Source organism: Ambystoma mexicanum, chromosome 5p (assembly GCF_040938575.1).
Source record: "Ambystoma mexicanum isolate Mex_15411 chromosome 5p, UKY_AmexF1_1, whole genome shotgun sequence".
NCBI lineage: Eukaryota > Metazoa > Chordata > Amphibia > Caudata > Ambystomatidae > Ambystoma > Ambystoma mexicanum.
In genome coordinates, this window is record NC_090930.1 from 1,212,684,509 (window position 1) to 1,212,709,373 (window position 24,865).

General features: G+C 40.5%; 1 protein-coding gene across 2 annotated transcripts in view; it reads left to right on the forward strand.

Moving 5' to 3' along the window:
• Nucleotides 1-1,012: 1,012 nt before the first annotated feature.
• The window catches only part of SERPINB5 (serpin family B member 5), a 172,212-nt gene continuing 148,359 nt past the window's right edge, over nucleotides 1,013-24,865 (forward strand). The window contains exon 1 of one of the 2 annotated variants that reach the window (XM_069613696.1): nucleotides 1,013-1,129. The gene's annotated coding sequence lies outside the window, so the exon portion shown is untranslated. Of the gene's footprint in view, nucleotides 1,130-19,498; nucleotides 19,728-24,865 lie in introns of those variants that run through there. The other variant, XM_069613695.1, reaches the window with a different exon arrangement.

Sequence of the window (24,865 nt, forward strand, 5' to 3'; positions counted from 1 at the left end):
TTTTCTCGGTGGGATTTGAAGAGGGCATACCACAAAATGAAGGAGGTTAGAAAGGGTTTGCAGGAACTCAGGAATTGACTATTTTGGTTTTGGGAAGACTAAATGATATGCTTGGTAAAGGGAGATAGGGATGAAGGCCGAAAGCTAAGAATAAGTATGCCCTTTTGGGGATGGGAGGAACAAGAGTGCACCTGACAAGGTAGGGATTGGAGGCAGGACATGAGGTAAATTGTTCCTGTTGCGTGCTGAGGAAAGACCACATGGGAAAGACACCAGCGGGTTTCTTATTGTTTGGTTGAGGTGAAGAGGGAGATGTGTTCATGTTGTACATATTCCTATCCTACCACCGCACTGCACCACAGCAAGGCTGGTTTGTGGGGACAGTACAAAGGGCGGACAAGTGATGCAGGCATGCATGCACACCATACCTTTGTAGATGAGTGCTCTCAACTTCAACGTGTGTTCCTTCGAGTGACATGACAAACTATTCAAGGTGCACTCTGGTTATCTATGAGATGTCATGCAGAAAGAACCCTTTAGTGAAAACAATACTGATAGTTGATAGCTGCTCATATATAACTGTATGCATCATCTTAAAGTGGTAGTAGATGTGTGTGAAGGGAAACAGAGTATGTCAATGTGTCTCACACTTCCCTCTGGCTGTGCACAGGGTCCAAACGAATATGTTCAAATTAACAGGACAAGTAAGAATTGAATAATGGGGGGATGAGGCAAGTTGAACAGGGGGAGCAAGGACCAAAACGTGCCTCATCCTTCACTTGTCTGCTGGTTTTGTACCTTTCCCCAGAGACGCACGTCTTGCTCCAGTTGGCAGTTCTCTCTTCTACGCAAAATTGTCTGCACACTGCAGGTACCTGCACGAGCACGCCTTGACCTGACTCCCACAGTCATAGACTTAGTTTGAATCATCTCTCTGCGGGTAGGAGTTGCCAGGAAACATTACAAGTAGCAGAAAAAAAAGGTATGTGCAGAGGCTGTAGGAGTGTCTTTCTTGCCAAGGCGAGGCGGCCGATTTCTTCTTTTGCTTCAGACCTTTCTGTGGAGGAGGGACAGGCCTCTCGACGTCTCTGCTCCAAACTTCTCTTTCATTCATTTCCAATTCAAAAAGGTAAGTGCTGAGAATGGAGGCGCCTCGATGAAAGAGACCTATTTAGAAATGCTACTGACATGTAATTTCCAGAGCCCTCACAGCTCGAGAAACGTCCCAAAAAGCACGTTGCTTGCTTAGTTCTGCAAAGTCATTCTGACAGAACCTGGCATGCAGGTATTGAAGCGCAGAATGACGCAGCTGACAGGCTGCAGGCTCTGTCGCCTTGGCAGAAAATACATGTTTTATCCCTTCAGAAATTCGTGAATTTATAACAAGCAAGCTCCCGCGTCCTCTCTCTCCCCCCTCCGAGAGTTTAATATTTAACCGCTAGGGTAAGGTTACCGGGTGCACAACTTTTTCACATTTTGTATTTTTTGCATTGTAACACGTTTGACAAGAGCTAAATGAAACGACCCTGCTTTCCTGGCGTGTGGGTTTAATTTAGGGTGTGTATTCAGCCCTCTGTGTTGTCGGTGGCAATCGCAGTTATCATCAAATAGGGCGTGTACCGGTGTAAGCAGAACTCCAGCCCTGGGATTTGAGCGCTATTATTTGCGTGACTACTGCTTGTGTAAGCTTGCTCAGCTGGTTTTGGTTGCAAGCCAATTCATCGTTTTTCAGATTTGTTGGCTACTTTTTCCAAGCTTATTGTGTTCCGTCGCGACGCTTGAGTTGTCCAATACGCAGCGAATATGAATGACGTCCGAGCTATTTTTATTTGACCCTTTTGCTGATTATTCGTGCCTGTATACCACATCTAACGCGCTGTGAAAAAATACACATTCTGAGAGCTCATTTTTATTCCTGCAAAAGTGTTGAAGTTCTTTACTGATCAGGTGAGGCTGGGAGTGTGACGCTGCCCAAGAAATACTTTGCTTTCAATACTCTCCTTCCCATAGCTCTCAACCATACCACGCTTCAACCTTCAGAGATCTGGCGGGACCAGTTTCCCAGTCATGGCTGCCAAACTGGAACTCACTCCCCAACCCGCTAAGAGCGGAACCCTCCTTCCAGAGATTCAAAAACATGGCCAAAACCTGGCTTTCCGCCTATGACTCGCCTCTGTCCACTCACTAGACATCATTCATGTTACAGCCGCCAGCCTCACCTTTGTGTACATTTGTAACTGTTCTATACTGTTTATTATTTGTACTTTATGTGTATGTATATAGTTCTAATTTACTGTAATGATCTGTCTGCTTTTACCATGTTGTAACCTAAGTATGCGCCCGGATGCCCTGGGGCCTGGTGCGCTTTATAAATAAAATAAATACAAACCATTTGTGTTGCAAAGGCGGGTGAACTCACCCGATTTTGTTTTTGGGGAGTGAGGCGCCCATTGGAATGAATGGACGTGCAGGTGGCTTGGCGGGTGAGTCAGCCCTTTACAAGGTGGGTGACACCCGCCAAAAGCGTGTGAGTTGAGAGCTATGCCTTCCACTGATGAGATACAACGCATTGTTTGAGACTGGTACATTACGAATGAGAAAACGCAGTTCGGTGTTAGGGGTAGCCCCCCTTCAAATATAATTCTATTTGACCTACAATAATGTGTGGACTTAATTTTTTTTGAACGATTTTTCCAAACACGGGAAACACGTTAACTGTCTAAAATGGATTCTGCTCATCTCGTCTTAAAAATGATGCACTGTGTACAGGTTACAGCGCCCTGGGCGGCAAAACAAAAATGTGCTTCCCCTCTAGTGCGCCCCTGGTCATGCGTGGGAGGCACCAAATTGTTCAATAGGTGCTGATCAGCTCACTATTGTTATTCAATGCACTCTGCTCCCGAGACTGGAGCGTATTTAATTTCAATAGTGCGCCTGCCACGCCTTCTCCCACCAGGCCAGCTCGGGGGGAGACCGTGAGAGACTCCCCCGAACTGCTGTGGTAGGGGGTTAATGGTAGGGCCGGCTCTGACTGTGCATTATACTTAGGGTGACTAGATTGAAAAAAATATAATAATAATTGACATGCAATAGACATAGAAGTAGGACCAAAGTAAATACAAATAAAACTGTAGTTCTACTTTCATGTTGCTGGCCTGTTGCGGGGTGAGAGGAGGAGGTGTGCTTGCAAGCACACTCCTCTCATTGGAGGAGAGCACCAGGGAAGGGAAGTGGGAGGAAATGGGGGTGTGAAAAGCATTTCACACCCCATTCCTGCAGGAATAGTCGCGCCGAGACCCGATTTCGTGATTTCCAAATTGGGTCCTGGCAAAAACTGGGACAGTAACCACCAAACCATGCACACCCCGGACAGGGTTTCTAAAATGAAAAAACTCCCGGAATGGAGGGTGATTTCCCCAGACTTCCCGGGAAAACCGGGTTGTCTGGTCACCCTAATTATACTGCAGCCACCATTGCACCGTAAATGCTAGAGCTTCCATGCTAACCTGTGTGGTAAGCATGTGTACTGTGATCCTGGCCTCCGTGATGATCTTACAATGATTTCAACTCCAAGCACTTAAGAGTACTGTAATGGGTGACATAGCAAGCGCCCAATCTGGTGTTCGGATCGTGGCTTAAGATTTCAGGACTTAAGCTACATGCAAGTGAGCACCATGTAGTGTGTTGAGTTTGTGCAAATGTCCACAGTAAGCCAGCGGTCTGTTAAAGCAACTGCTGTGTTGTCTCACAATTGCGTCAGTTGGTACCACGTGGCAGCTGCTGGATTTCCCCCCCAGACACAGTACACAGATCGTTATGTTCTTGAAATACAGGGGCAGTGTTCAGCACTAGAGCAACACGAGCATCAGTACTCTAGTATTTCTGTGGGATTCACACCAGGTAGGCTTGTATGCAAGGTCTCGCCAGTACCAGGGGCCACTTTCCATGGGAATCCTCTGTAATGGCCTCCACAAGCCTCCCACTAGTCAAGACAACGTAGGAGGCACACAGGTGCCCAGCAATCCACTCCCGTTTGCCCCTAGGGCATGGCTGAATGTAGTAACATTGGGGGAAGCCCTAAAGTTTTACAGTGCTTGATTCACTCCCCAGGACAGCCAGCAGTGTCAGAGATGAAAGAGGAGAGGGAAGCCAGTAAACTCAGGAGGCATTCTGTGCAGCAGACATACATCAGGTGACTGATGATCCCTGGTGCCCCACCCAGCAATGAGCGGAAGCACACCGCCGCAGTCCACGGATGCTCTCCATTCCACAAAGTTCTCCCAGCCATCGCCGACCACCAGCGGGCCGCAACCCTGTATGTAGCCAAACTAACTCGTCCCCCACTTTGACGATGCACCAAACGTTCCTGGTGCCAATAAGGGGCTCAAACTTCTACATCGCTCAAGCGGCCCACGGTCCAGGCTCAGGGCTGCAGCCTTCACCCCAGTGCGGGTCCCGTACAGTAAATAACAGTGCCAGCACAAGGATCAGAATGGGCTTTACCAGCCCATTGGCACACAAGAGCTGCTGCCCGCCAGGGCAGTCAGGACCATCAGCACTTCCTCTACGCTCTCAGAGGCCCGCTTCGAGCCAAAGAGCTGGCCTAGTCGTCATCTTGGATATTCGTATGCAAGATGTGTAGCGCATCCCCCCAAGCTTCCACAGCTCGGATTTTCATCGGAGATTGGGTCACACACAAGTCACAGCTGCACAGCCTGGAAGTGGTTGTGAAAATGCTCAGGATGTCATTTCAAACCACTAGCAGGATCCTATTGTAGGATCTTAGTGGGAGCTCAAGCAAGTCCCGCCTTCAATGCATGAGCTCAGGCCATGCCCCCCGTTACCTATAATTACTATGCACATATTACTACTGTGGTGGCTCAGGCCATGCCCCCTGTTACCTATATTTACTATACACATATTACTACTGTGGTGGCCCTGGAAAGTGGCCGGATTCTGGGGGCATGGTCGAGTATGTACCATATATTGTCAACTAATAAAACTCACTCTGAGCCCCCTACTATCGAAATGATGTCTGTGGACACCGAAATTGACCACAGACTCTGCAGCATCTGCAGACCCTTTTTTCCTCCCTTACCCTTTGCAAAACCTCTTTCACCCAACAAATAACTCTAAATGTGTTTCCCAAGCCATCTGTTCACGTCGCTGTCTGCGATCTACTGCTGCAACACCTGCCTGACCTTTTCCCACCTACAAAAAAAGCCCCATACCATCTTTTTACCACTCGCCACACTTCTCAGCCCCACTATCCACCACCAAATAACACAAAATGTGTTTTCCAGAGTCCCCCCCCACAGCCACCCAAAAAAAGCTCTTCCTATTGGTTGAGCAACTTAACTACACAGCCGCTACGCAGGCCGGGTCATAAATATCTATTACACAGCCACAGTACTGGCTGTGTAGTTATGATTAAGTTGCTAATCCCATAGGAAGAGCACTTTATGAGCGGTTTATAACTTTGTTCTCCCTGGATGAATCCTCACCAAACTTTGCAAAAAAGGTATATGCCCCACTCTGAATTTTACTCCAAAGTTTGGTGAGGTTTGTTCAAGGGGGGGCAAAGTTATAAGGGGGGGTCCAAAAATGTATTTTTGTTCCCATAGAGATAATGGGAAAAAACTTTGCTCATGCCTACAGCCCAAACCGCTGGATGGATTTTCACCAAATTTGCGGCAGGAGTGGTGGCTTGGTCCCGAAAGCGTGCTTTTGTTAATTTGGTGTAAATCCGTCCAGTATTTCTTTTGTAAATTACAAAAATGTAAGTCAAAAAAATTAGTGATATTTATTTCCCCTCCGCGGACTCACTTCCCTGTTCTGTCCGTGGACCGGCCTCCGATTGACTGTGCTGTCCGCGGACTGGCCGAAAAATTCACAGACTTTTGCGTGGTCCGTGAACATCGGGACGCGTCCGCTGATTGGCTGGTGGGAAAACGTGAAATGCGTCGGTTTCCCTGAAACACCTACCATCTTGGAATCGCAGACTTTTTTGGGGTCTGCGGACAGCGCAGAGATTTTTTTTTTTTAAATCAGCATTTCACTTGTCAAACTCAACAAACAATCTCTGGGGCGGTGGCGGGGATGAGGATGGGATGGGATATGGCCATAAGAAGCCAAAACACGGGTTGTTTCACCCCCCAAAAGTCCTCAAATACTCCAGATGTCCTGGGGCAGTCCTGTGGTGTTCGCGGACACTAGGACTACTGTACCTATTTCTGCATTACAGGGTTGGGGAAAAGCAGTTTTTGGATGGCTTATAACTTTTGCGCCACTTAGTGAAACTGCATGTAATTGTGCAATTTTATTCTAGGACTAATCCTGAATGGTTTTGCAAACTTTTGTGGGATTCTGGATTGCCAAAGGCGACCCGCTGTAGGAAGAATAATTCTTCCATCTTACAGCGGGACGCCGCAGGTGTCCCGCTATAGGAAGAAAAATCTATGTTTGTATATTTGTGATGTCATCTTTGATGTCCTGGGTGTTAGTCTTAGTAGTGCACGGTGGTGGCAGGAGTTATATTTGCTTAGTTTACCATAACTGGCGAATTTCAGGGTTTTTTTTATTTTACTTGTAACCATAACGTCCTTTTAACAACAATTATTTACGGAATTTCATAGGTTTTTAATAGTGCAACTTAACCATAACGTCCCTTTAACAAAGTTTTTTCAGTGAATTTCATAGGTTTTTGTTAGTCCAACTTAACCATAACGTCCCTTTAACAAAGATTTTTCATTGAATTTCATAGGTTTTTATTAGTGCAACTTAACCATAACGTCCCTTTAACAAAGTTTTTTCAGTGAATTTCATAGGTTTTTGTTAGTCCAACTTAACCCCAACGTCCCTTTAACAAAGTTTTTTCAGTGAATTTCACAGGTTTTTATTAGTGCAACTTAACCATAACGTCCCTTTAACAAAGTATTTTCATTGAATTTCATAGGTTTTTATTAGTGCAACTTAACCATAACGTCTCTTTAACAAAGTTTTTTCATTGGATATATATATATATATATATATATATATATATATATATATTACACAGCCACGGTAGTGGCTGTGTAGTTATGGTTAAGTTGCTGTTTCCATAGGAAGAACCCTTTTTGGGCAGCTTATAACTTCGCTCTCCCTGGACGAATGTTCACCAGACTTTGCCAAAAAAGTATATGGGTAACTCTGAATTCTTTTTGCAAAGTTTGGTGAGGTTTGGTCCAGGGGGGGCAAAGTTATAGGGGGGATCCCAAAACTTCTTTTTTTCCCATAGACTGAATGGGGAAAAAACTTTGCTCACGCCTACAGCCCAAACCGCTGGATGGATTTTCACCAAATTTGGACCAGGAGCAGCGGCTTGGTCCCGAAAGCATGCTTCTGCAAATTCGGTGAAAATCCGTCCAGTATTTTTTTTAAAAATGACCAAAAAGTAGGTCGCAAAAAATTAGTGATATCTATGTCCGCTCCGTGGACACGCTTGTCTGTTCGCTCTGCGGACAGTGTCCTGATTGGCCAATCGGCTTGCGTCATGTCCGCGGACATGCAACGTGTTCGCTGATGGGACGGTGAAGAGCGTGAAGTGCATCAGATTTTTGGAAACGCCCGCCATCTTGGATTCGCGGACGTACGCGGACAGCGCAGTGAAACTTGGTTGAAAAATTATTATTTAGTAAATTGTTTTGGTGTGTAAGACTGTTTGGGGAGGGTGGGGGAGTAAGAGATGGGTTAAATGTTGTATTTATTTAGGTGACAGGCACCCCTGTTGTGTTCGTTCTGACCGCAGACAACACGGGTGTCCTGAAATGTTCGTAAATAAACAAAATGGGGGTGTCGGGAGGACACTACGCCTGTCCGTATGGTTCGTAGGCAAGTTGAAACTGTTCTAAGAACACATCAAGTGTCCTGGGATGTTCTAAATAAACAAAATGGGGGTGTCCTGAGGACACTATGCCTGTACGTATGGTTCGTAGGTAAGTTGAAATTGTTCTAAGAACACATCATGTGTCCTGGGATGTTCGTAAATAAACAAAATAGGGTGTCCTGAGGATGCTATACCTGTCCGTACTGTTCGTAGGCAAGTTGAAATTGTTCTAAGAACACATCAAGTGTTCTGGGATGTTCGTCAATAAACAAAATGGGGTGTCCTGCGCTATGCTTGTCTTTACTGTTCGCAGGCAAGTTGACATTTTTCTAAGAACACATCAAGTGTCCTGGGATGTTTGTAAATAAACAAAATGGGGGTGTTCTGAGGATGCTAGAACTGTCCGAATTGTTCGCAAGCAAGCTGAAACTGTCCTAAGAACACACGCGGTGTCCTGAAATGTTCGTAAATAAACAAAATGAGTGTTTCCTGAGGATGCTATGACTGTCTGTATTGTTCGCAGGCAAGTTGAAACTGTTCTAAGAATACAGACGATGTCCTGAAATGTCCGTAAATAAACAAAATGGGTGTGTCCTGAGGACGGTATGCCTGTCCGTTTTGTTCGCAGGCAAGTTGAAACTGTTCTAAGAACACACGCAGTGTCCTGACATGTTCGTAAATAAACAAAATGGGGGAGTCCTGAGGACGTTGTCCGTATTGTCCGTAGGCAAGTTGAAATTGTTCTCAGAACACATCATGTGTCCTGGGATCTTCGTAAATAAACAAAATGGGGGTGTCCTGAGGACGCTATACCTGTCCGTACTGTTCGTAGGCGAGTTGAAACTGTTCTAAGAACACAAGCAGTATCCTAAATGTTTGTAAATAAATGAAATGGGTGTGTCCTGAGGACGGTATGTCTGTCCGTTTTGTTCGCAGGCAAGTTGAAACTGTTCTAAGAATACACGTGGTGTCCTGACATGTTCGTAAATAAACTAAATTGGGGTGTCCTGAGGACGCTCTCTGTATTGTCCGTAGGCAAGTTGAAATTGTTCTAAGAACACATCATGTGTCCTGGGATGTTCGAAAATAAACAAAATAGGTGTATCCTGAGGACGCTATGCCTGTCCGTAGTCTTCGCAGGCAAGTTGAAACTGTTCTAAGAACACGTGCGGTGTTCTCAAATGTTCGTAAGTAAATGAAATGGGGGTGTCCTGAGGACGCTATACCTGTCCGTAATGTTCGTGGGCAAGTTGAAACTGTTCTAAGAACACTCGTCATGTTCGCGGACATTAAAAGTGCCCATATGCCATAGTTAAAATGTTTGACTCTATGGGTGTGATATGCTGCAGTGGTTGTGGCCAGGGCATAGAGTCTTGGGTGCATGGCCGTAGGGCCACAACCATCGCAGCATATCACACCCATAGTGGCTTATCCAGTCTTGGGTGCATGGACAAGACCATATTTATATGCACCGAAGTTATAAGCTATTATGGGTGTGGTATGCTGCGGTGGTTGTGGCCAGGGCGTAGAGTCCTGGGTGCATGGTCAAGACCAAATATATAAACACTGAAGTTATAAGTCACTATGGGTATGATTTGCTGCGATGGTTGTACTTATTATAATATACTTACTGTTTGCTTTAGTAACTGGAGTACATGTATTCCTTGTTAATTTCTGTGATAAAAGAAACGATCATGTTAGAATTGGTATTTTGTAACGACTTATAACATTGAATAATCAACATTTTCTTTTGACCCTCATATTCAGTAGATTACAAACCAGTGTACTGTGCAATTTTATTCAGTTTCTGTTTTTGTTGCTAAAATCATTGGGTCTGTGGGAAAAAAAATCCATGTTGGATTTAAAAAAAACTTTTTTTTGTTATGCTACAGTCTGTTTGTTTTCAGTGTTCACTTGTTGTTTCTGGCTAATGTTCTATATGTTGGCTTGTTGCAGATTTTTGGAGCAGTTAGATACCTGTTAACATATTGTAACTGTCTATTTTTTGTTATAATGAAGTGGTATTGATTTATCTGTTTGGATATTGTAAAATCTTGGGGCAGTTAGATACCAGTTGGCATATTCTAACTGTCTATTTTTTGTTATAATGTAGTGGTATTGATTTATCTGTTTGGTTATTGAAAATCTTGGGGCAGTTAGATACCCATTGGCGTATTCTAACTGTTTATTTTTTGATATAATCTAGTGGTATTCATTTATCTGTTTAGTTGTTGTAGAATCTTGGGGCAGTTAGATAGCTGTTGGCATATTCTAACAGTTTATAGTTTTTTAATAGAAGTTTTGTTAATGTTTAAGTACAGTTTAGTTAATACATTTTGGTTTTAAGAAGATTAAATAAGCGTTTGCAAGATTTGCTGTTAATCTTTGCTTTAGAGTAATGGTACTATCATTACATTCGAACCATCCACATTTTTTTTATATAGTGACCTGCATTGGTTGTGGCTCATGTGTGGTAGATTATACCTATTGTTGTGAAGGTTTTCTTACCAAGTGATACTTGACCATGTGTGAATCCAGTCAGCTTGCAGTTGTTTTTGGTACCCTCTGCATTGTAACGTAGAAGCATTAGTATTACGTATTTACTATGTGTGTTTATTAGTAAGGTGGAGCGATTATCCAAATTGCAGGTAGTACATAATCTATCATGGTTTGCATTTTGTACAAGTTGCTGAAATGGTACGGATTCACAATTAGGTATTGATACATACACAAAGCGCTCATTGGGGATTTGTTCTTGTGTCACATTGTTGCAGGGAGTGCATGTATGTTTCCACATGTATGAAATCTGGAAGATTTCATTTATAGGTATGTTTTTGTTTTCCAGTACCTGTAGTAAGTACATTAGAAATTCTTGTGGTTCTTCCTGTGAGTTTATAGTGAATTTCACCATTCAAGCACAGTAGTCCAATTCTTGTCTTATTCTATAAACACTATATGTGTTGTCAGGATTGTTTGTTGCATTTCTATGAAGTACTAACATTGGCAAACACAATTGGTTTACTGTCCCTAATAGTTTCTTTTTTGCTTGTGGTACTGATGAAGTATTCATTTTTTTACTCTCTTTGGAGGATTTGCAGTGACATCCTGTTGCATTTGTGTTTGATTTAGTTTTCTTTTACACGTTTTACTTTTTGTGGAACAGGATTTGTTTTTAGATTTTTAGATGGGGTGTATAGTGAACAAAGTCTATTGTATTTTAAAATGCAAGGAATATCAGCGTTTACTTTACTTGCATCCAAGTTGATTAGAAATAGACCGTCAAGTGTACGAAAGCGTGATAGTGCTACGTAGCTCATGCCTTCTTTAAAGACTGTGTTACCAATGTCTATCAATGCTCTGTCTAGGGTAAGACCTTGTGATTTATGAATGGTGACTGCGTATGCAAGAGTTAGAGAAAATTGTTCTCTGCGTACATAAATGTCTTTGAAGAGAAGGAATTGAGCTGTTGAGCGTCCTATCCTTTTCATTTCTGAAAGTTTGTCAAAGAGAATATTGACAAAATGAATGTTGTTGTCACGTGGGTATGTTTGAAAGCCAACAACTGTACCCAGTGCTCCATTAACTAGTCCTTGATCCACGTCAAGGTTACGTTTAAGCATTACTCTGCAATTTAAGGATCATTTTAATATCTTTTCAAACCCAGCTGTTGGAGATTGAATTTTCTAAACTGTTTAGTCTTGTTGTGGCTTGTTCACACATGGGTAGTGTCATACCATGTATGTCTAGTTTGTCTGTGGCGCTAATTTCAATTATTGGTTGCATTTCTTTTTTAACATTGTTTCATCGAATTTGAAACAGCTTGCAAGAGTTGGCATTAAGGCCATACAACTGACATTTTTCTGCGCTAATTGTTCCATAACATCCGTAGCACATGGATTATTGCCATAAAGTGCATGAATGTGCTGGGTTTTCAATATTGCTTGTGCTTCTTGAGATAGTACACCAACTCTAATACTTTTTAAGATGTTGGCATAAGTGAGATCTCCAGATTGCTGCATGTTTTCTGTTAATTCTTTGTATTGGAAATGTTGCCAAAGGTTGACATTTCCTATGCTGCCAACAGTTTTACGGCAGAGTTTGTGTCCTAAGGTTTTAAAAATAGGCTCACCTTTCACTGGTGTTAATTGAAGAAGATCTCCGAAAACAATAATGTGTTTTCCTCCAAAGAGCTCTTCCTAATCTGTTTTGAGTACTTCTTGTAATCTGAGGTGAATCGAAGCCAACATTAGGATGGAGACCATGCTCACTTCATCTATTAGTAGCATTTTCATTTGTTTTAATACTCTGTGTAGTTCTATTGCAGCTTCTGTAGAAGGTTTGTAATAGTCTAATTTGTTTTGGTGTTATACTGGCAGGAGTAGTAATCTGTGCAAAGTGACACCGCCTATGTTGTAGGCAGCTAAACCTGTGGGGGCAGTGACACCAGCTGACAGTTTGTTGTTTGTCAATTGTTGAAGGAATTTGCTGATGATTTTGATTAAGAATGTTTTGCCAAAACCAATTTCACCACTGACGGACAGTAGTTTAGGTTTGTAATTTTGGCAGGTGCATTCTTTGTTTTCATGTTGTACACCATGTGCAATTTATTTTGTTACTTCTTGAAAAATGCTACGTTGCTCATGTTTAGTTTTGATTGTAGTATAGTTAAGTCTTCTTTATCTTCATACTGACACATGGTGTTGTCTACTTCCATCATAGCTAATTCTGCCTCATTTGCTATTAGTGGCTGTCCCAGTGGTTCTTGGCTTCCTGTTACAGAAGGTTTATTACTGTCAGGAGTGTCCTTCTCTAGTTGGGCCTGGAGGTCTTCTTCGTGTTGCTGTTTATTGTGCAACATTGTTTTGTAGTGTGTAAAGTTTACATCAGTTATAGTGCTTTCATTTGCTTTGAAAGCATCTTCCTAGGAGTCATAGTTATCTAGTATTTCTTCTTCTTTTCTCCATGGTTTAAAGAGTTGTAGTAGGGACATGTAATATAGTTCTTTATGTTGAGGAGTCTTTAATGATAATTTGATATGATTAATTAAATTTGGTTTCGTGAGTTTTACTAAGTTGCCTTCACAATTTGACACTCTGTATCTACCTTTTTTTTCATCGGGTTTTATATTATTTTTGTATGTGAAGTTTTGGGCTATGTGGTATAGACACATGGTTTCCAAAGTGGTACTTCTGTTTGGGATGTATGTGTCCAGCAAATTGTTTTTTAAAATGTCTTGGCTGTTGGGATTATGTTAGGCTATTGTTTCTATGTCGTCGTATAATTTCAGAACTCTTTTTCTAGATTTAGCAGGACCAAGACTTAGCCATACTATATTTTCAGATTTTCCATACAAAGCAGTACTGGTTAAATGATCTGCTGCTTCAAAGGAGCCACATTCTCTATGGGTGAGCATTTTTATGCCCAAGCTGTATAATTTCTGAGATAGTGTTTTGTCTGATGAAAGGTCATCCCAGAGGTCTTGGAGCTCTGTTTTTTTCTGCTATGGTATTGTGCAACTGCAGTGGAATTGTCTGCAATGTACTGCACATCTATGTTTGAATTCCATAAGTGGGCAATGATTGCATTGTAATCATTGATATATTTTTCTTCTTCTGTTCTTTTTATGTAATATGTATTTTTAGGTGATTTACCTTTAACACTATGTCTAACTGAAGACATTAAGTTGTTTACTTGACCTGTTTTTGTAACTGGTCTAGGGAAACCAAAGCAGCATTTGGTGTAGTATTTCACTTTGTTTTAGTATTTGCGACGACAATATTTGCCACATTTGTGTCTTTGAAATTGTAAAATGTGTGCATGAAGATCACTATTTGCTGCTTCCGATGGAATTTCACAAGTGACATATTTTTCGATAAACTGTAACACAGTGGCATCATTGTCTTGACCAAATTTAGGAGCATCTTTAATCCATAAAAGCATGTGGATTTGTGGTGCTCCTCTTGCTTGGTATTCTTTTCTCCAAAAGAAGTGTTGCACTTCTCCGAGGGAAGGATCAGTTTTATTACAAATAAAGTGTAGCAAGGCAATGAAGCGATGGTGAAAATATCTTGAAACATTAACAGGATCTAGAGAACAAAGTTCTCCAGGTGTTAGTATATCTATGTTTGTTTTGTTTTTGTTTGATATGCGTAGGAAATCATGTAAATCTTCCCATGCATATTCTGCACAACTTAATGTAACAAACCAAGTGGGTGGGCCAAGGTTTCTTATCATACAACGTACATCTCCATGACGTTAGACCAGTACTCTTTAGCACCACGCATGTTTGCTAATAGATTTGTAATACTTGATTGTAAAACCTCATCTTTTGTTGAACTTTTAGTAATAATTCTGTAGCTGACATATTTTGAAAGTGGGTTCCTGATTTTAATGTGTGTGCAACTCTGTAACATAGAGTTGCTAGTTCACTTTCAAAGAGTAGTTGGAATAAGCATTCCACATTTTGTCTAAATCTGGGATCTTCAGAATACATCCGTAACGAGCGGTATTCTGATGCTGTTATTTGAATAGGTCTATAATCGTACCTTCCTCCTTTTCCAGTAGGAAAGAGTAGAGGAAAAGCATGTGCTTCTATACTTTTTTCCCATATGCTGATTGGTGATCCTTTTGTTTGTCGCATTTGGTACGTTTCTAGTGCACCTTCTACAGTGTCATTAGAGTGCAATGGATGAATTGTATAATGGTCTAAAGTATTGGATACTGTAGCAGGATCTAGAAGCTCAAAATGACCAGTTTCTGGTGACTCTTTAATTATTTCAGTGGTTTCCTTCAAGTTTTCTTCAATATTAATTTCTTTATAGTATTCATTATTGTCTTTTAGATATTGCAAGGCTTGTCTAACTTTATGTAAGTCTACCAGTTGTTGCCAAATTATTTTGTCTTTTGTAGGTACACCATTTACTAAGATAATTAAAGATTGCTCCATTGGACGTTGCACTCCTAGAGTGTGAACATTGTGTTTTAGATCTAATGGTAAATACACTACTTTGCCACAAATGCCTTTCACCAATTCAGAGGGAGGTAATTTTGCTGTTTTTTGGTTGAAGGAGTATTATTGCTTGAAAGGGGTGCACTGTTTGAATTATGATGCTCTCATATAAATTGAGTTGTTGTAGGGGTTTTGGTAGTGGGAATAATTCCAAATTATTTGTGATAGCACGTGAAGGAGTTTGGTTGTTGTCAAGTTTTGTAGTGCAGTAACTGCAAAGTATTAAGGGGTCAGTTATTTCGTATTTGTTTTCTGCTATAAGGTAGAGAGCTAATTCAAACCATTTAGAATCTTCATTGTCTTCTATTTTGTATGTTAGGTCTACAGTTTTTGTGTTACTTTTATAAAAAGTTCTGTGGCAACATACACACACATGATGTACTTTTAAATTTCAGTATTTCTTTTTTGTATGTGTGTAGTAGAAGGTTGCCATGCGTAGAATTGTTGTTAATTTGTTGTAAAGCTATTTCATTCTGTAAGTGGCTTTCACTTCCAAATGTGTTTTTCTGGATATAGTCGATTTCTTCAAATAGGTCTTTTGCTGTACCATGTAGAAGAATGTTATTTAAATTGGCTAGTGCTAAAGCCGGACTTTAAGCATAGTACAGTTTATAGACTAGATTTCCTATAGTTGAATGATGTGTTGATATTATTTTGATATGATGGAAGGTGGTTTTGCAAGTAGGTCCTGAAATGCAGGCCAATGAATGTCCTTGTAGTCCTGTGTACTTGTGCACTGGACAGTTCTCCATATTTTGCAGTAGTTTCATTTTGATTTTGTCTTTGCCTTTCACATACTGATTGAGGAATTGGCCTAAAGACTTGAAAGATTTTTTGGGAATGTTACACATTGACGTGCATGGCCATTTGTATACTAGACTTTCTGGTTCAGTTGAATTGAGAGGTAACTCTATGTTTTCTGGGGATATTTTTGTAAGCAGTATTTCTTGTTCTTTTTCATGACCTCGTCCACTGCTATGTATGGCAATTGTATTTGTTTTCTTTTGTTTGTATGCTTCTTCATTAAAATATGGTTCTGTGCTTGTAGTGTGACTCCACTCACCTCCACAGATATTTAAGAAGTAATTTAGTCATTAGTTTTGATAGTGGTTTCATTTTGTTTAACACTAAAATAAATAATTTTCTTTTGAGAATGATTGCACTGTCTATCAAAGGTTTTAAGATTAATTTCATATGGTAGGTTTTAAGGGTTGTGCATGATTTCTCTCCCGTTTTTATAAGATTTTGAAGGACTCTGTGGCAGAACATTTTTGCTAAAATACTTTTTTTGGTATGCTTACTTGGTACTATTTCAGGATTTATAGGAACAGTTTTAAAAGTAGTGTTAGCTGAATTCTTGTTAATCGTTTTCTGTTTCGTTTTACATTTTGAAAAAGGAAGCAAAGTTTCTGTACTTGTAGCTTGCTTTGTTTTGCTAAATGACTGTATTACCTGTTTTGTTTGAACTTTTTTTTACAAATTCTGATAGGGATGGATGCTTATTGTGGACACTTCTATTTTCATTTGCTCTACTTCTGCGTTGCTTTCTACGGACTTGATTTTTGGTAGGCATTCTTTAGGGTCTGTTGAAAAAAATTAAGAAGGTATGGGTTGGGGTGTTCTGCAATGTATGTGTGCTGTGTGCATGAGTGTCTGAGTATGATGATAAAGATGTATGTGATGGTGTGCGATTGTGCATTGGGCAACCACAACTAGTTGGAATAGGTATTCTTGAATTTATGTGCTACTAAACTGGGGTTCAGATGACAGTAGAAAGTAAGCTAGTGGTGAGAAGAAGTACAAATAGTAAATCTAATGGTATAGAATTAAAACAGTTGTTTGTTCGATAATATTAAAATTCTAGGGGCTGAGTTATGTCATTTGTGCGCTGAAAAATGGGGATTTGTGTCCCATTGTGCCTGTAAATCTCTGTTTAACAAATGTGGATTTGTGGACAGAAATGGTGCACAATCTCTGTTTTTAGGCACAGAAATAGCATGAATTAACCCCACAGTGTGTTTGAGTAATAGTAAAAATATTATGGTGGTATTTAACTTACTTTTTTTGTTGTTTGATATTTGAACATAGTGTGTGCATGCAATTTTGTTTGACTGTGGGCACTCTTTATATTTTACTTTAAATATGTTAGTTCAACATGCTTTGCAAATGTGTGTGTTGAAAAGAAATTAAATAGCAGATAGGTTTGGAAGTGACAGTTGATTATAGCAGATGGGAAAAATGACAGTAAGTTAATTTTTATAGGTTATACAAGATAAAAAAAAGTTAAAAGTCAGTTAATCTATTTATATGAATGTATAAGAATTGTACATGTACTATACAGGAAATATGCATACCTGTAGTTTGTGTTCATGCATATGGATATGCATCCAGCTGCAAGTAGAAATCTTGGAGAGTTGTACAGTATTTCTTGTAGAAGGTGCTTTCCAATGATATGACACTTGTACTCAAAGTGATTAACAGTACATTTGAAGTGCTGATCTATGATGATGGAGTTAGATGTAGAGGTCTTGGATGTGATTGGTGGATGGTTGTGTGAAATGGTAGAAGGGCTGTCCATGTTACGATATGTCCGCAGACATGGCGGTAGTCCGCGGACATCGTGTGTTACATACAGGGATTTTGGGGTGTGGATGCATGCAAATGTGAGTGAGTAGTGCAAGGTGCTCGGTCATTAAAGTTTAGTTGGTGTGTTGTGCCAGGAGAGAGTTTGTCAGATACTCTTTTTCCTGAGAGAAGAACAGATAGCTATGGCTGTGTGTTTCAGAAAACAGATTTTTGGGATTTTGGGAGACTCGTGGATACATTGGTTGAAGGTTCATGGAGAAAGCTGTGGAGTAGCTGTAGATCTTGGATTCCCACATTTGGAAGTGCACTGGCATGGAGTACGTGGAATGAAGTGGTTGGACTTGCTACCTCTCTGCGCTACTTTGGAGGCAGAGCATCATCCACACATAATTGTAATTCATTGTGGAGGGAACAGTTTAGGACACGTGTCTGGAATTTCTTTGCAATTTGCAATGAAAGAAGGACTTGGGAAGGTCATGGACATGTTTCCAAATTCTCAAGTAATTTTTTCTCGGATTGCGCAGAGACAAATGTGGCTGCGTTCTTCTTCATTTGGTCCACAAATGGAGAAAGCAAGGCGCAATGTCAATATGGCTGTTTGTGCCTTTCTAAAAGATGTTGGCATGTCCTCTTTTCACAATGAAAATATTATGTTTCGTAGCACATACATTTTTCACAGAGATGGAGTCCATCTTACTTATGCTGGCAATCAGATTTTTCTGAGAAATGTACAAAATGCATTGCAACCTTTTTTGGAATTTCAGCATCCATTTTGTAGTAGGTGTTGACCATTTCAAGTTTTTCAAACACAAACAAACACCACCAAAAGGCTCTTTTCAGAGCCACCACTTCCTCCCAGACAAAACTGCAATTGTTATGATAGGGCAGCACCCCAAAATTTTAGATGTTCACGAACTGTCCACAGACTTCTAAAAAATACACAAGGCCCTCCTCCATTTATTTTCCACTTCTATTTTTAAACTGTGAAAGGCGGCACTGAAAAGAGCCTTTTCTATTTTTGTTGTTTTATATATTTATTTTTTTACACACAACACACTAGGAGAGGAGGCAAAAGGAGGATAAGGGGGGACACCAACCACGGGGATAAGAAAGGGCCGGTGGGGAGAGGAAGATGTAGGGTGGGCCTTACTTAGGTAGTGAGCAGGTCTTCTCGTGCTCTGAGACCAGAGTCTCAAAAGCACTACGAAGTCTCTTCCCCCTGCAGAGTACTTCATCACAGTACATACACACAACTGTGACCCTGTGGGATGGATCAACCCACTAATCCGAGCCCTGCAACAGTACTGTGCATTGCTGGCAGCAGAAACATCGGAATGGCCATTGGAAAGCATGCTGCTTGCCAGAAATCACCAGAAAATGCGCAGTGAAAACCTGAAAAATAGGCTGTCATCCACTTTTGCCTATCTTAGTGAGCACTGGAGACCACTGCCAAAACCCATCCTTTGGCTGCTCACAGAGCAAAATCTCTGTGAAGAAATACAGAGCTGTCTCAAAAATACATTTTTATTTGGTGTCAAATTTGCTAAAATCATGGCTCACAAACCACCTAAAAAGATCCAACCTCCTTGTTGGGTGTTCCACATCATTATACTGCAAGAATCCACATAAATCCAATGTCAGAAAGAATCATGTGTTATTAGAACAAAATCCACTTTTAAAGATATTTGATGGAAAGACAGCTGTCAAAATGGGTGTAGTACCGTTGCTCGCCTCTGTCAGGTGCTGGCGATTTATAATTCTGACAGGAGAGCTTTGTTTCAGAAGTTAAATATGCCAAAGAAGAGAATTCCATTAAAATGCCATATAGAGTGCCACACAGTGATTTCATTGTTGAAAAAGACTTGATTTAAAGATATGTTGCTTATTGTGAGTTTATAAATGTATTGTTTTACAAGGAACTATGTTGCAAATTGACAATTGACTAGAAGGTAATCTAATCTGATTTAGTTAAAAAGTGAGGCCTTCTGTTCATGGGAACCCTTCACACCTTATCACACCTTATCACACCTTATCCCTAGACAAAGAAGCTTCCTTCTGCCCTTGGCCAAGAGATTGACAGACTGGTGTGAACAGGAACTAGCCAAGGCACCCTGGCATGTTGCTCTCAGTCAAGACAATGGGGGCTTTGGGATGAATAGAATATGCTGATTTGGGTGTGACTGGTCAACAACTGCTCTGGGGGAAACAAGACATGTGACCCTCTGATTCAGCCAGCTCTGGGGCGGGGACAAAACACTGTGGATTCAGGTAGGCCAGCAAATATATGTTTTATAAAATTGCATATAACAAATTTTACCAAGCTGACAAAAATATGAAACTTTGAGATTCTTAAAATGAAAAATTCACCACAATTTAAGAGTAAGCTGGACGCCGTGTGATGTTCTGAGACCAAACCCCAGAATTATTAATATCACAGCTGCAGTGTTTTTGCTATGAACATAAGAATTTACAGGAATGTGCCCAGAGAGGATATGTATGTTTGTGTAAAATTTGGTGCAGAACCAATATTGCGAAACCCACAAAAAGCGCAAATAAGTTGTGATTTCTGAACTAGAGCTCTTAGGAAGATCAGAGTTGGACAAGAATGTACCTTAAGTAATTTGTGATGTGTATATGTATTGTGAACAACTTGTGTATCTGGGAAATATGTTTTTTGGGTAAAATTGATTTTCTCTGTAAAAGCAAAGGGGAGGGATTTCAGTTAAGCCATGAACATGATATCGGGTGACACGCTGATTCTTTGATGTCCTGGGTGTTAGTCTTAGCAGTGCACAGTGGTGGTGCTAGTTATGGTTGTTTAACTTACCATAACTGGCAAATTTCAGGGGTTTTCCAGTTTTACGTGGAACCATAACGTCCCTTTAACAAGTTTTTTTACTGAATTTGATAGGTTTTTAGTAGCGCAACTTAACCATAACGTCGCTTTAACAAAGTTTTTTTACTGAATATATATATATTATAATATATATATATATATTATAATATATTATAATATATATATATATATTCACTGAAAAAACATTGTTAAAGCAATGTTATGGTTAAATTGTACTAACAAAAACCTATGAAATTCACTGAAAAAGCTTTGTTAAAGGGACGCTATATTTAAGTTGCACTAATTAGAACATATGAAATTTATTGAAAAAACATTGTTAAAGGGACGTTATGGTTGCGAGGTAAAATCAGACAACCAAAGAAATTCGGCAGCTATGGTAAGCTATGCAACCATAACTCGCGCCACAACCATGCACTGCTAGGACTAACACCCAGGACATCAAACAGACCCTCCATCTTATAGCGATTTTGTGATCCGCAAAATGCTGCGAAAAATGGCTGTTTTTGCAAAAAAGCGCAAAAATGGCAGTTTTTGCAAAAACACCCCAAAAAATGTCAGTTTTTGAAGAAAAAATAATAATTAAAAAAAACTCAAGGGGCCAAGGGGCTCAACTCTGATTTTTTTGTACTCAATAAATGAAATGCGCAAGCACATTTCATCACTTGAGCAAAAAAAAGAGCAGTCCGAACCACAAAGGACATCTGAATGGACGCTTCTCATATGCGCCCATTCAGATGTCCTTTTTCACCCCTTTGCGTAAATCAGGTGGCATTTCTGTGCATTTAAAAGCGCATCCCAAATTGACAAGCAAGATCCACTTTTAAGTGTGCAGAAATTGTAGGCCACTTTAAATACATGCACGAGGGGTGCCACTGCTTTACAGGGTCTTTACTGACCCTACTGACTCATGCAATACTTTAAAAAAAACATTAAGTGTGACAGCTGCTGTCTCACTTGCATTTCTGTTCCCCAAATGGGATAGAAATTTGTTTTTTTGGGTTGCATTTTACAGTGGCAGGACCCTTAAGGCCACTCACGGTGAAATGCACAAGGAGCCTGTAGACCATTGTCGGGAGAGCATTTCTAACACAAACGTATTCAAGGTGGCTGGCCAGCGCATCATTTGCGCTACAGCTCTGCCCCGTGGAAATGCACAGGTCACCTTTGAGATTAAAGTGGCCTGCTCATTTCCAAAAATGGCTTATCTAAAAACAGCACATCGTCTGCTCTGTTTTTAGATGCCCCATTTTTTGAGGACAAAATCTACAGTTTTCTTCAAAAATTGAAAAAATGGTCACAATATGTTAAAGAAAGGAGTGAGAGGGGAGTGATGGGTGAGCTGTGGCGTGGTAGGCAAGAAAGCGAAGGGAGATCAGAGGGTGAGCAGTGGGTCAGAGGGGGAAGCAGTGATATGATATGGCATTTATAACATGTCTATACACAAGTGGGCAAGAGAGCAGAGCGGATGCAGTGGGGCGGTGGGCCAGAAATCAGAGAGAGCAGAGGTATAGAAAGTGGAAGGAACGTGGGCTCAGGGGTAGTAGTGGGCTGCAGATTGGGAGAAAGGATGAGGGAAGAGTGTGATACAATGGGAGAAAGGATGAAAGATGCAGAAGTAGCATGCAAGAATGAAGGACTGTATACTGCGGGAGGAATTGGGGAGCGTACGGTGTGAGTTGGGAGTATGATTTAGAGTTTGGCTGGGACTAGAGAGTGCAAATTGTGACTTGGCAGTGTGACAGAGCATGTGAGTATATGTATGACTGAGCGTGAGGTTCAAAAATACAAGTTGTGATGGGGAATTGGGGAGACGTGTGAGGTGTGTTGGGTGAGAGAGTTGTGTGGGTGTTTGCGGGATTGGGGAACATAGAAGGGGAATATTTTCAGCATTACAAATGATAATGATTAATAACGTTAATAATATTAAATAAGCATGCACATTAAACCAAAAAACGTGGCCAAAACAAACACTGTTCTGCCAAGCCAGAGACATCTAGGACTCTTCCCTTTTGATATAAAAGATACATATAACGACACCCAGGCTCTCTTGTAGCCTTGCACACAGCCTCTTTCCTGCAATGTACCAATCTTGCTCCCTCTAGTCAATAAATATTGTGCTGCAAAATTTGCCATTTCATGCCGCAAAATTTGCCATTTCATGCCGCAAAATCCTGGAGGGTCTGATCAAAGATGACATCACAAATGGCATCATTGATGACATCACTGATGGCATCACATATCCAGCGTTGTTTTTGTTTAGTGACAGGGAGAATTTTAATCAGAGGACTTGATCGGGTCATTCTGCATTGAAAACATGACACATCTTAACCTTGTGCTATGTTCCTAAGGTACTTTCTTTAGGGTTTGGCTTGAGCTCATGGTGCACATACATGGGACAATAAGCAAGCCCCAGAAAGACAATTCATTTTTTATTCATGATAATGAACTCTTAGTGTCATTTTCTTGTCATGGTATTTGTTTCCTTCTTACTAGAGGTTCCCTGTATGAGCCTCAGATTTGTATGCATTGATGCTCTCCATATATATGTTTTGAACTAACACATGTGTGTAGTAATTCTTGTATAGTTAGCTGTTAATTTAGTTTAACATTAGTCAAGATTCTGCTAGGCTTGGAATTATGATTCAACTGGCCAACAGCACCAGATAAAATGTCTCTACTTCTATGGTCCATGCTGCAGCCATTGCCTATATGTATTTATTATTAGATTGCTGTATTAACAAAAACATTTCAATAGAATGTTCCTGTTTCAATAAGTACATTTTGTGATACATGGAGTAGTTCATGAGAGGTCTCCTGATCACTTGTCATATGCTGCTACCAACATTCTAAACAAAATCCCATGTAGGGACTTTTACTCAGAATTGATGCCATGTGTGATGCCATCAGTGATGTCAATTATGCGATTTTGATGTTATCGTTGATGTCCTGGGTGTTAGTCTTAGCAGTGCTTCGTGATGGTGTGAGTTATGGATGCATAGCTTACCATAACTAATTAATTTCTTTGTTTTTTAAATTTTACCTTGCAACCATAACATCCCTTTAACAATATGTTTTTCAATACATATTGCAGGCTTTTATTAGTGCAATTTAAACTAACACCTCTCTAAAAACGTTTTTTCATGAATTTCATAGGTTTTTACTAGTGCAATGTAACCATAATGTCCCTTTAACACATTTTCAGTGAATTTCATGGGTTTTTATTTGCAAAAATGTTTCATGATGTTACATCACTGTGTACAAGTTAATAACTCCTCTTTTAACATATATGAAATAACTATAAATGTTCTTTTTATAAACATATTTTTTGCAGCTCATACTGATTTGTGTCGTTTTCAGAAGCGCATGCTGGGGATGCAAGTCATGGTTGTATTGCCTAGGTTATGAGGCTCGACCATGACCCACAGCCCCACCAAACCACCCCCGTTACCCACTTCACCTAGCCTGCATCCTAGTTGAGTGTCCACTATACCTTCATAATGTGATCAATGGCCAGTGCTCATGGCTTGCAGTCATGGCCAGTCTGCACAATCCATGGGGCATGGGCTTCAGAGTAGACATTTGTTGTTGCCAAGGGTCAGGCCCACTGTCCAGGCACCAAAGATATATCACTATTTTTTGTACTTACATTTTGACATTTGGAAAAAATAAAACACCAGACAGATTTGTAAAAGCATGCATTCAGGTCCTTGCTGATTCTCCTCACGCAAGTTTGATGCATTCCCGTCCAGCACTTCGGGCTGCAACTGCGACCAGAATTATTTTCTCCACTCAAACCTATACCAATCACGAAAAACTTTATCACATAGCCGGTCCCTGGTGGCCATGCCCATTTTAACCCCATTGCCGGCCCCTCATGGGCAGTGACCAGATTGTTTGTGGCATGGTCCTCTGTCACCAAAGGTATATCACTATTTTTTGTACCTACATTAAGACATTTTTCAAAAAAAAATAAAATAAAATATAACAGACACATTTGCGAAACCATGCTTACATGTCCTTGCCAATGCTCCTCACACACGTTTGCGGCAAATCCATACATGTTTCATTTTTTGAAAGGTGTCAAAAATGTAGGAACTTAGTGATATAACTTAGCCCCCACTTGACAAAATCCATTTAAACTTTGCACAAACATTCAAATGTTTGTGCAGATTCGTCAAACGGCACTAAAGTTACAAGCCATCTAAAAATGTTGAGACCCACTTCTAATTTGGCCTCCTCTTGACAAAATCCCTTGAAATTGAGCAAACACACTGAAAGTTGTGTCTAAAATCTTTTTGCAAACTTGTACACAGATTCATCAAATAGCACCAAATGTATAAGTTGTTCAAACATTTTGAGACCCCTCTCTTTAATTTTGCCTCCTCTTGGCTAAATGGCACCAAACCTTTCAAAAGCATTTGAAGTTGGGTCTAGATTATATTGCAAAATGTTATGCAGTTTCATTGAATGGCACCAAAGTTATAAGTCATCCACAAACTGCTCTTCAGCGATGCTATAATGCAGAAATATCCATGGATGTCCTCAAATA